This window comes from Trichoplusia ni, chromosome 17 (genome assembly GCF_003590095.1).
Source record: "Trichoplusia ni isolate ovarian cell line Hi5 chromosome 17, tn1, whole genome shotgun sequence".
NCBI classification, from domain to species: Eukaryota; Metazoa; Arthropoda; class Insecta; order Lepidoptera; family Noctuidae; genus Trichoplusia; species Trichoplusia ni.
Window position 1 is genome coordinate 8127452 of NC_039494.1, and position 12312 is coordinate 8139763.

The following is a 12312-nucleotide window of genomic DNA, read 5'->3' on the forward strand; positions in this document are numbered from 1 at the left end:
TTACAACTTAAGCCAAGTGAGTTACTTATAGTTGTTAAGAAACATAGGCTTAGCAATAATATTGATATCTAAGTCATGCTATAAACCATAACATTGATTGTTTAGATTTTACTATCTATTGTATTAACTATTAATAATTCTCAGTCTTATTACCTTTAATAATATTAAGTGTCCTTGAATGTCATCCATATGATGAGAAAACTCTAAATTTCTGCCTAGATTTTAGCCTTGGCTATGCTATGGCAGGCAAGAATACTCCTTTTGTTTAGATACATACTAAAAAAGGTATAAAGTCTTGGTTTGTCTTTTGATACAAATACAAATTATATTATAAATAAATCAATGGTTCTAAATGACTTAGCAATCTTTGTTGTAGTTTTATAATAATAAAGATTATGGCACTGTAAAAATGGTATGTAGTGCATTTTTATTTAAACTTAGTTTCTTTACAAATAAGCTACAAATACACCAGCAGACCTTATGGCATATAAGGTCTGCTAGAGCTGGTGTATAGTATTAGAATCAAAGAGAATTGAATATACCTTTATTTGCAAATACGGGTTACAAAAATGTTCTTTATACTAATATATAGATCAGCCATATTTACACAAATTTCATAAATGGCAAGAAGAATCTTTAAAATACTCTACTCACAGGGATTTTGAAACCAATTTGACCCAGTGAGCAAATTTTTCCTACCTTATCCTATGGTGTCAAACTGCCACACAGTATTTTCATTGCTGTTCATATAGAAACTTTACTCAAACTCAAACTTATTTATTGCGAATATAGGTATTACAGGGGTGTTTTACAGGTTGTGCGTATCACTATACTCAGCCATTCGGCATGCAACTTCAGTCATATTTTTTGACAACTTTTCAAACATGAAGAATATTAGATTAATTTGTAATTTATAGTATACAATATGCACCATAGATAAAATTTTACGTACAATCAAAATTTTAAATAATTAATTACATCACAGTATAGAAAAATAAGTATTAAAATTATATATTAATTAAAGTACATGTCAAGTCTATAGTATTATTAAATTAATATATGTCATAATAAGGATTGAATTACTAATATGCTATAATCTGTCATTAAGATATTCATTTATGCTATAGTATGCCTTGTTAATAAGAAACTGTTTTAAGACAAGTTTACTATAAAACAAAGAATATTATATTACTAAGGCAATATGAAACTTGATCATTGTTATACTAAGTGCATTCAAGTTATAAAGACTGTGTATACTAGACTTAGTAACTATTAGCTTTGAAGTTATAAGTTACTAGTTGTAATACACTACTCTATCCGCAAATACCTGTAATGTCAACATGTTATATAAAACAAAATTGTTGCAAATACTGTACTGCAGTGTACTGTCTCGCAAACCAAGTTCTGCTTTCAGCGTTAAAAGAGCAGAGATGTTATTAAACTTATTAATATTAAGAATTGTTTGTCCATATTGTTTTAAACAAATTGTTCCCATTATGGTAACTCTGATAATCTCTTTATGTCCTATAGCCTTCCTCAATAAATTGTTTATCCAATGCTGAAATAGTTTTTCAAATCAGACCAGTATTTCCTGAGAATAACCCTTTCGAACAAACAAACTCTTCATCTTGATAATGTTATAATCTATATCTATACTCTATACTTACTTACTTACTAATATATACTTACTAATATATAAAGCTGAAGAGTTTGTTTGTTTGAACGCGCTAATCTCAGGAACTACTGGTCCAAATTGAAAAATTATTTTTGTGTTGAATAGACCATTCATCGAGGAAGGCTTTAGGGTATAAACTATCACGCTGCGACTAATAGGAGCGAAGATACAAAGGAAAATGTGAAAAAAATAGGGCAGGTATAAATCATAACTTATATCTTCTACCCACGGGGACGAAGTCGCGGGCAACAGCTAGTGTTAAGTATATGTGTATTAAATATTCAGAGTACAGTAAAAACAATCAACAACTTTTACTCATAATTAACATAACATGTTTTATATAACATTTAATTATCTAGTTAAACTCTTATTTTTATATTAACAGTGAAAGTGTGAGAGTAAATTATTATAATTGTCTGCATTCATGAGTTTGTCACATGGTTTTGTTTTGTTTTTGAAAAATTTTTATTTAAATACGATGATAGTTTATTAACGGGTATTTATTGAGATCGTCCGATTAGTCGCGCACATGATGAGTTGACTCTTCGGCAAGGTCGCGAGTCGGAACTCAGTTTGCAACAGACTAGTCGGGCACCTTCGATAAAAACGTGTGATTCAAATCAGATCAAATTGAATTGATTTATTTCATTCTTTTTAAAAGGAATTTAACGTAAAAGCGTTATTCGTTAGCGAGAAAAACCGTTATTAAATAAACAATCAGCCAAACACTGTATATTACAGAATACAGGGGCATAATCGACTAGTCAGCGTTTTTATTGTGTAGCATAACCAGCGCCATTAGGGTGCGTCAGAGGCACGTGTGTCATACGATAGAAATGATCGCGAGAGGGCTTATATTTTCACACTAGCTGTTGCCCGCGACTTCGTCCCCGTGGGTAGAATATATAAGTTATGATTTATACCTGCCCTGTTTTTTTTTTCACATTTTCCATTGTAACTTCGCTCATATTTGTCGCAGCGTTTATAGCCTAAAGCCTTCCGCGATGAATGGTCTATTCAACACAAAAATAATTTTTCAATTTGGACCAGTAGTTCCTGAGATTAGCGCGTTCAAACAAACAAACTCTTCAGCTTTATATATTAGTATAGATATAGAAGTATAGATTTTACTCAATAAATCTGTGAATTACTAAGGCGGTGAAGGAAAAGTTGTAGAAACCGGCTTATCTGAGATTTTTTCAAGGGTGTGTTAAACTAGATTAGAGATCTACGGGTGGTTTAAAACTGACACCAGGTTGTACGTTAACCGTATTAATGTATTTCTATTCATCGAATCGAAAAAAGAGGACGTTCACGATTCCTCTATGAATTGACTTTATGTATGCTACTTCAGAACTTCCGACTACATGAACCGAGGCTTAAAAAGCTGCATTAGCTTTACGATAAATTCGTGGGCGAAGTTGCGAGGAACATTTAGAATTGTCTGTGTCTTGGTATCTCCAATAAAAAAAAAAACTACATACGTTTTATTCAAAACCTTTTCCCATTAGCTATTGTATTATATTAAGCCTCTTTCCACTCGAACGCTTTGCTTCAACATTTTTAGGGGTCCATAGCTAGAAGGAAAAACGGAACCCTATTAGGTACTGAGGTTCAGCTGTCTATCCGTCGGTACGTTCTCCGGTTGTCAGGCTGTATCCCACGAACCAAGACAGCTGAGACCACAGATGTGATGTATTGATGATGATGCCCTAACAACGAATACTAGAAACGTATTTAGTTTGTAAGTAATGGTTCGTATGATCACAAAGTTCTATTAAAGGGATACCATTTTTTTGAAAAAAAATCATTTTCTTCATCCGATTTCTACGGAACCCTCATTATTTCGAGTTCGGAACGCACTTAACCGGTTCTTTTTCCCACAACATCGTCTTAACAGCTAAGTTAACAATACACGTAATATTTTATCACAATAACTATTGTTTACAATTAAAACACAAACAAACGATTTAATAATGAGTTGTAATGATAATATAATTATGTATAATGATCGGTCAGATAGTTAATGGGTAACTGCACTTATTACAGTTTAAAAGGTAAACTTCCTCATGTATGATTAAGTTAATGTTTTGTTTTGAGACAATAGTTAATATTTACCAGACGTCAAGGGTCATCGTACCTATCTTTTGGTAGGGGAATTATCATCGACATCCACTTTATTGGGCAAGGGAGCGGTTAGTGTCAAAAATGGCGGGGAAATCCTATTGGACACCCGTTTCCTCGGGGGAGGGTACAGGTAGTGTCAGACTCTTAGTGACTAAACCTGAACCGCCGTGCTACGTTATATGTGCTTTTGTGTCGGTGTATGGCAATGCGTTACAATCCTTCATACACCGACCGCGGGACTTACTAAACCTGAACCGTTGATCAACGTCTTCTGCATTTGCTTCAAAATCATCATGCTTTTGCTTGCATCTCTCTCTTGCATGATTTCACATTTGAGAAAAAGGTTCTTTGACTTGGACTTTGTAGGACACGGTCAAAAGAGTTTGTATTACATATAAATTTCACAATGGCGAAAGTTCTTGAGAGTGTATAATATGCTACTAAGCTACTTTTCCATATTATATGCTTAATTTCACATTAATAACTGACGCCACGAGGTGAAGTTATTGGCAAAGTTAGCAGCAAAAGTAGGCAATTAATAGAACCAACTTGTTATAAAAATGCTCTTTCGATACTTCATATAATACTGCAAAAATCCTATTAGTTCTTATTTACCCAATTATCTTTGAAAACCCCAAGACTCGTCTCTTGCCGTTCACCTCAATTTTGAGACAATTTTCCAGACACGGCAAGTAAAAACTAGGAATAAAGCTCCCTGCGTCTAGTCGGTAATTATTGGAAAACAAATATCTACCGTTTTTATGGTATCCTGGCTTTTAATCTGTCTTTGTTTGGTAGTTTCTTTAATTTTAAGTCTACAACTACTGCGGCAATAACGTAATATCTCCCCAGGTAAATGTCTGTCCGTACTCCGTAGTTCTTCGTTCGTTTTAGTCCTACACTGTGCTGAAGAAGTTTGTGTGTTTTTTATTTACTCATTTGGATCTTCTGTAGTTGTCAATTTTTTCTCGATTACTGAAGTCATTTTAACATTCTAGAAGCACACATTAAAGAAAAGATGATGATAGTCCACGTCCATAAGATCTTTATCGACATTGACTATTTTGTGAAGTTAGCAAGTAAGTCGAAAGAATATTTTAATGACTTGATAAATTAACATAGTTTTTTCAACCATGAAAACAAAGGCAAAATATCTCTCCTTTATTAAAGCCAATTACAACGACACTTTAAACACAGTTGCTGTGGAATACCGATTAATAATTATAATGAATGCTTCTCAGATTCCTAACATTAGTCCAGCTTACCTCATTGCCTTTGCTTTTTGGCATGCTATCAAGAATGTCACCTCAATTCTAATTACTATTAACACAATAGGCTGATTGTCATTATGTATTAGTTAGCAATAGTAGAGCTTAGGTATCCCTGTGGTATAGGTCACTAAATATTTTCTGTGTGCGACGTGTCGACACGGTTCGATCCACGCGTACACAAGCATTTGTGTTAACGAAGGGTTGTTTAGTCTGGGTGAGCTTTCGTATTTGGATGTTAGTGAAATTTCTCGTTCGAGGATTTAATTTCCTAAGATGAGGAATTAAAAAAAATACTAAGGAAGGATTTTTGAAAGTCCTTTTTAGAGAGGAAAGAGAGAGTGCAGTATATAAAATTGCCGTTTAAAAAGGATTCAAATAAAATTCAGCATGAAAGTGCTCTATTGATAGTCGTGAAACATTTGTAAAATATTTATTCGAAAACAATCTTCATTGAAAACTCCCCTCTCTTTAGTTCCCGGTAGGATAAATATTCTGAGTTAGATAAAATGAATTATTTGTGTTCTAAAGTTTCTAATCATAATTAAAACTTCAAAACCATTCCGTGTGGCGTGCCCATGTGGACAAAAATCTCAATATTTCCAAAAGAAAACGAAAATAAAAAAACACTCGGACAAAGTCGCGGGCAAGAGCGAGTGAGTAATTAATAAAAATAAGTAAAATAACATTTAACTACTAAACAAAACTTGACTACAATGATTACCTACATAATTCACAACTCGCTAAAGTCTCTCAGCGTTCTCGGTACATCGCGACTCACATAGTAGCAATGACCTCTTATCAGTGCCGTGACTGCTATCATTGTATCGTAAATATTGCGCGATTGCACGCTATGTAACCTTGGGATGTTGTTGACTGATTCACATCTTATTTCCGCCATTTTTGTCACGTGGTTGTATGTTTGTGTCTCCAGATCTGGGTGGATTTTTCTTGGTTTTTCATTTGGAATTTAGATGTTTAATAATTTGGACAATTAGACTGTATGGATGGCCGATTGGTAAAAGTCATTACGCCAAACCCACTGTGAGCGATGTGTTCGGGGGTCAGCTTCTCGCGCAGGACAAGCGTTATTAAGTTCGACAAATGCTTGCTCCGAGTCTGAGTTATGGTCTTGTCACTTGAAAGTTTGTAAATGCAGGTTTGCTATTTGTTTCAACAAATCGAATTTATTGAAATATTTTTTTTTAATCTCGAAGGAAATAATATTATTTTTATCCAAATCGCAGATCGCAGGAATAAAAGGCTAACGCTAAAAATCTAACTTGTGTTGATAATAATTTATGCATAATAAATTCTATTGCTATGTCTATCCCAACCAGTTGTGGAAGCAAGACCTAACACTACAGGACGTAGAGTAATATCTCTTTTCCACACCTGCAGTCTCACTTTAACAAGTGGTAGGCTTGCAATAACACATGCCTACTATGGTCTATGACTAACAAAGGTGTTTGTAACAGTTATAATGTTTTATACAATGGATTACATCATCTAATTCAATTCGCATCGCGTCCATCCTGTATAAGTTAACTTTGTCCTAATATTTATAAAAAACCTTATCTACGAAGCAGCCATTTAACTATTCGAATTAGGATTTGAAATGGAGAAGTTTAGTTTTTGGACAATGCTTTTAGAGTATGATAATACTGTAATCTGTGTTGTGGATATAAGATCGGTAGTCGTTTTCTGAATTTTTGTGGGTAACTGAATTTGTTGAAAAGCCAGTTTTAACTAAGGTTAGGTAGAATCATTAGACAACACCTGTGGTATTGTAAAGCATAGTTGATTGAATCCATTATACGTTTTCATTAATTTTTAATTATTTATTTAAAACGGTTTATACTCGCGAATTTATTGAGAAAGCTCGACTAGCTGACGCGACGATAGGATCGCCCGTCAATCTCCCTATTATATTAATTATCTTATTTTGTAAAAGAACAATATCCAAATAATGTAGTAGACAGGAGTTTCTAGAAATTCTTGGAGGATTATATTCTCATAGTCAACCATTTTGTCTGCCACTCCTAGGTGCCTGTACTACAGCTGATAATAATAAAAAAAAATACGAGTACATGAATATATTTAAAATACACACATCGACTGCTCAAAGCACGGACGGGCTCAAGTGTTATTCAGGGATGCTCTGCACCAATTAAACTAGTACTCGACAGCGAATGCGGACAGTCGTAGGGATATTACGTACCTCCAATTTGCGAGAACAAAGCAATAGCAAACATTTTGCGTTATTTACAGCGTACTGATACTGATATTTATTGACATCGACAAATTTTATATCGATCCTGGGCCATATGGATAGTACGAAAATTAAAAGCGGGGCTTCGTTTTCGAAGAATAGGAAAGGATTAGGAAGGCCAATCTCGATTAAGTTACGTTCTTTTTCTCATTCTTTTCTTATGGTTGTTGTACAGTCAGGTAAGGCCACTGACATGGTTTTAACACACCCCTTTAAGCAAGTGATTATTACCTCCAATAGACACATGAATTTAAAGATTCGACAGTGCAACGGTCATACGACTTAAAGTTACGTGAGATAAAGAAAATTTGTACATTCGGCTTGTTGCCGCATTGTATCCGCAAGTTAGGTAATAACTGCCGAGCTGTCTGGACCCAGCTGTATTGCTATTTGCTCGGAATCACGAAGCGAACGGAATAAATTGGTTTTACGGTAGACGTACGTCGGGAACGTGGGGTATGGAAGTACGTGGTCAGTCGGTCGGCGCCAATAGCACGGAAATGCGGGTAGGTGTGATTTGAGGCGGTATGCTGTATGTTATATTACTTATAGCAGACGGTGTTTGTCTGAAAATCTCCTTGGAACTCGCATGGAACTTGTTTTGAGCAATATTTCTAGTAATTAGTAGGTAGTATTGTTTTGTGGCACGGAGAAAAACTTTGTCCTTGTCCAGAGAATGTTATGCTGCTTGGGATAGTGGTAAAGTCAAATAATCTTTATGGATTCCAAAATAGCTTACTTAAAATAAAACCGCTTTTTCACCAAAGATCGAACTAGAAAAATATAATAAAAGCACTACTAATCCAAAACGCAAACTTGACAAGTCAAAAAACACGTGTCCCTTTCGCCAACCTAACCCTTCTCGTTTTACGAGGGTTCGATTTGAACCCACGACCTTTGTGTGCCAACCCTTGGTTATACACGTATTACTTACACGGAACTTACGGAATATTTTAGACCCGAATATACCCCTGTTTTTACGCGAGTGCTATGTGTCAAACTCTTACTGACTAAACCTGAAACGCCGTGCAACGTCGCGAAATAACCGAATTTGGTAAGTGCTGGGCAATGTATAGAAAGAAAAAAGAAGGAAATGTGTTTGACAGAATGTAGTACAATTAAGCTTGAACTGAGTCAAGGTGTCTGTGTGCATGTGACTTGAATGTTTGTAAAACTCCTCGCGAAGCAAGGATTAAATTCCTTAATGTGGGATTCGTTTTAAGGTCGGTGTAATTAAAAAGTCTAGTCTGCAAAAACATTTGTCATAATTTTTTTTACCAAGACTTAGCAGTTAAGAAGTTTTCAAAGATATTTGTACAAACTCAAACTTAAAGTCTATATCGTGTGGACCCGCCTTAAGATTCTTGAGCCGGGTTAACAGTCACTTTATATTAATGTCATATTTTATCGAATATGATGACGTCTTTAAACCTTACTTACGTAAGCATTCTGCAGTTAGATTGATTGGGTTCATTCAATGGAGTCAGAAACAGATTTAAATGATAGGTACCGATCGTGTAAAAACTGTGTGAGCGTAAAAACTTAACCCTAATACCGATTCTGTCTCTCCGTTTACCACCAAGCCCTATCGCAGGAACTGTGATAGGATCCTGATTAATAAACGTTGTAAGTTATTACGGTCGAAAATTTGTGCCCAACAATGAGTTACAGCGCCATACTCATGTTACTGGTTTACTCAAGTCTGCAGTAAGATATCATATTGGATAATTAATTTATTGACAATTATAAAATTTTAATAGTAATCTCTAATCAAAAACGATAATTAGCTACATGTAAAATCTATCAATTCAATTGATTAATAATACTGTAACGTTCCTCCACTAATTAAATATCTGAAGTAATTATTTTAATTATTGACAACTTTTACCAAAAACAATGGAAAACCTCAAAAAGTTTCTGACAGCGGTGGGATTCGAACCCACGCCCTTTCGGACTGGTGCCTAAAACCAGCGCCTTAGACCGCTCGGCCACGCTGCCTATGTTTAGTATGGCGAAATAACGGTCCATATATGAAAATTTGCTGAAATTCCCATAACGCGAGTTGCGATTCTGAAATTGTCTATCAAGTATGAAAACTTGATATTTATCGGTTAATCAATATTTAATCATTTTTTTTTATACAATACATTGTGTGTGTATTGTGTCACGTATATTCAAAGAACAATTTCAATGAGTAATTGTTCAAGGTTATATTTTTTTTACAGTGAATTTTAATGTGTAATTAGATTTATTAATGTTCTTTAATAAATAAACTATAAAAAACTTAGAGAATAATCAAATTTTTTTAACTTTAAATACCTACTAAATATTAAAAAAAAACTTGTGATGACGCTGATTTTGACGTTGACTACTGGACTTTTTGGTCAAAAAATCTTCCCGTCTGTTTTTTCTTCAACTCAAATAAATTAGTTTTAGTGTAATAAAAAAAAATCGTTTTTCGCACGTTTTTATACACTCACTTTCTTGTTTGTTTGTCGTTCGGGTTGGATTTTTGCAACTCAATTTTGAGGCACTTCCCGATAAGCTACCAGGCTGAAATTTTCAGGGTACCTTCCAACCCGATGATAATGCGATGTACAACAACAAAAATGGCTGTACCGATTCTGATAAAATTTGATTAAATAGCGAGGGCTGTTTCGAAGTGGCTCTGGTTAGAGTATTCTGGAAGGACTTGGTTGACGCCTTTGCACAGCCGTGATACATAGACTAGATAAAAAATAACCTAATATTTGTATGACCTTGACTTTCCCAGTTCCATACACACATTACGTAATACATAATTGTATGTAATGAGTACTGTATGGCCATTGAACTGCTGTGCTCGTTCATTCTTGATTGATCGCCAAATATTTCAGTGACGTATCAATTTGAACTATTGACTCGTAATTATAATTAAAATAACTGTGTCATTGTATCGTGAAACGATTATTTTTATGAATAGTATTTTAGATCTTTTCTAATAAAGTTTTTTTTTTTATTTAAAACCGACTTCCAAAAGGAGGTTCTCAATTCGACGGCTTTTTTTCATGTTTGTTATCTCAGAACTTTGGACTAAATGTACCGATTTTGTTAATTATTTTAACTAGAAATAACACAACTACAGCAAAGTAGCTAAATGGGTACATAAACATACAAAAAAAGTGCAAAATTCTGGCGACTTCAATTAAAAAATTCTGAGCCAAACTTGAGCATATTTATTCGGACAAAATTACAACTATGTCAAGTAAATTAAAAAAGAATCAACAAAGTTGTTCATCTAGTCTAAAGTTCTAAAACAACAAATAGACATATAATGAAAAATAAGGAAATACAGACGAATGGACAACCTCAGTTTTAAAGTCCTTTAAATATAAAATACAAAATATATTAAACAGGATATGTTAAAATGACGCAAAATATAATTGAATCGTAATTTGGACGTTCGTCCCCTTAATTGCAAACGACGCGGAAATATTTAATATTTACGCCATAATTCATATTGAAGAGGGGTCGGTTGTGGGCTACATAGATGTAGATAGCTGGATGTGGTTGTTATAAACTAGATGTGTCAACAATATAGATTGGAGTGATTATGATAAGTTATTGTTGTGATTAAAATGGGCTGAGAACCAGATTAGGATAAAATTATTTGAAAGATGATCATTACCATCAGCCCATATTCGTCGACTGCTGGACATAGGCCTCTCCAATTGCAAGCCATCGATATCTATCTTCTCCTCGCATCCAGCTCGTGCCAGTCATCTTGCGCAGATCATCACTTCTCCACGCCTGAGGTACCAATTAACAATCTTCTTAATAAATAAAAGCCATTTAAGTATGAGCCGGATTTACGACACTGGAATCCGAAAGTTTCAAAATACATATGTGAATTGTAAATGTAGTAAATTTGGTTTTAAATGTTTGAGCTACGAAACTCTTAGTCATAAACTAACCCAGACAGTCCCGGCGACTTCAATAATAATATTTTTATATTAATTTCATAGAAGTTGGTAGATGAGTTTACATAAATGGCAAATACTAATACTAACCCACTTAAGTGGCTTCTTTACTGTAACATTTTAAAGGTGCCTTAAAAACGGCCTACTATAAGAAATGTTGATTTCATAAAACCAGCTCTTAAAGGTCTCGCTTCTGCTCCCAAAGCCCGTCCGAAATTGGTAAAGTTTGACCATAAAATTTCAATATCATACCTTCCTTAAATCTTGGAAAAGAGTACAACTAAAAATGAAAATGTATTGATGTAATCGAACGATACGCAGTGACGCGTCTAGCGACCCTAGATCTACCCCATATCACCCCATGGTCACCCCACAGGGGGTTGTATGAGCGTACGGCTTCATTCATAGCGCGATCCGTCTGCAAAACCTAGGGTTGTCAGGTTTATAATTATAATTCGACTGCACAGTGCACGGATAGCTGAGTGGTATAGATCACAACGCCAAACCCACTGTTCGCAATGTGCCGTGGTTTCCATCCCCGCGTAGTACAAAGCATCTGGAGTTCTCCGCATACTTGTTTTCTGAGGCTGGGTATCTTATCCATGTGACTTGAATATTTTTGATACCTTCCCGACATAATGATGAAATCACTGTTCTGTAGCCCTGTAGTTAGCTATGCTTATTGTGGCTTCTAGCATTAAAAAATGTCAAATCACACGTTAAGAGTCGGCAATGCCTCTCCGCCTTTCCCAAAGTGGTAAAGGACATTGAGTCATCCCTAATCTACCAGAGTGCTTGGATACTGCTGTACAATCTCTTGGAGGTTCAATACCCATAAAGGCACGCATAGATGGATACTAAATTCGTCAGCTATTTAAAATTTAAGACTAAAATGTAGTATTTGTGTTTTTTTTTACCGTTATAAATGTGTTGAAGTAAGTATATTTGTTGAAGATAACTAACCGAATTTTCTTTCCTAAATTCATTTTACGGGCACTATGCGACCGCGCT

General features: G+C 34.7%; 1 protein-coding gene and 1 non-coding gene across 2 annotated transcripts in view; one reads left to right on the forward strand and one right to left on the reverse strand.

Annotated features, from left to right (window-relative positions):
• LOC113502617 (ankyrin repeat domain-containing protein 50) overlaps nucleotides 1–12312 on the forward strand; it is an 86226-nt gene that overhangs the window by 2250 nt on the left and 71664 nt on the right. The gene's annotated exons all lie outside the window — the stretch shown is intronic.
• On the reverse strand, nucleotides 9261–9340 carry Trnal-uag. The gene has a single exon. It is a non-coding gene; the product is annotated as a tRNA-Leu (tRNA).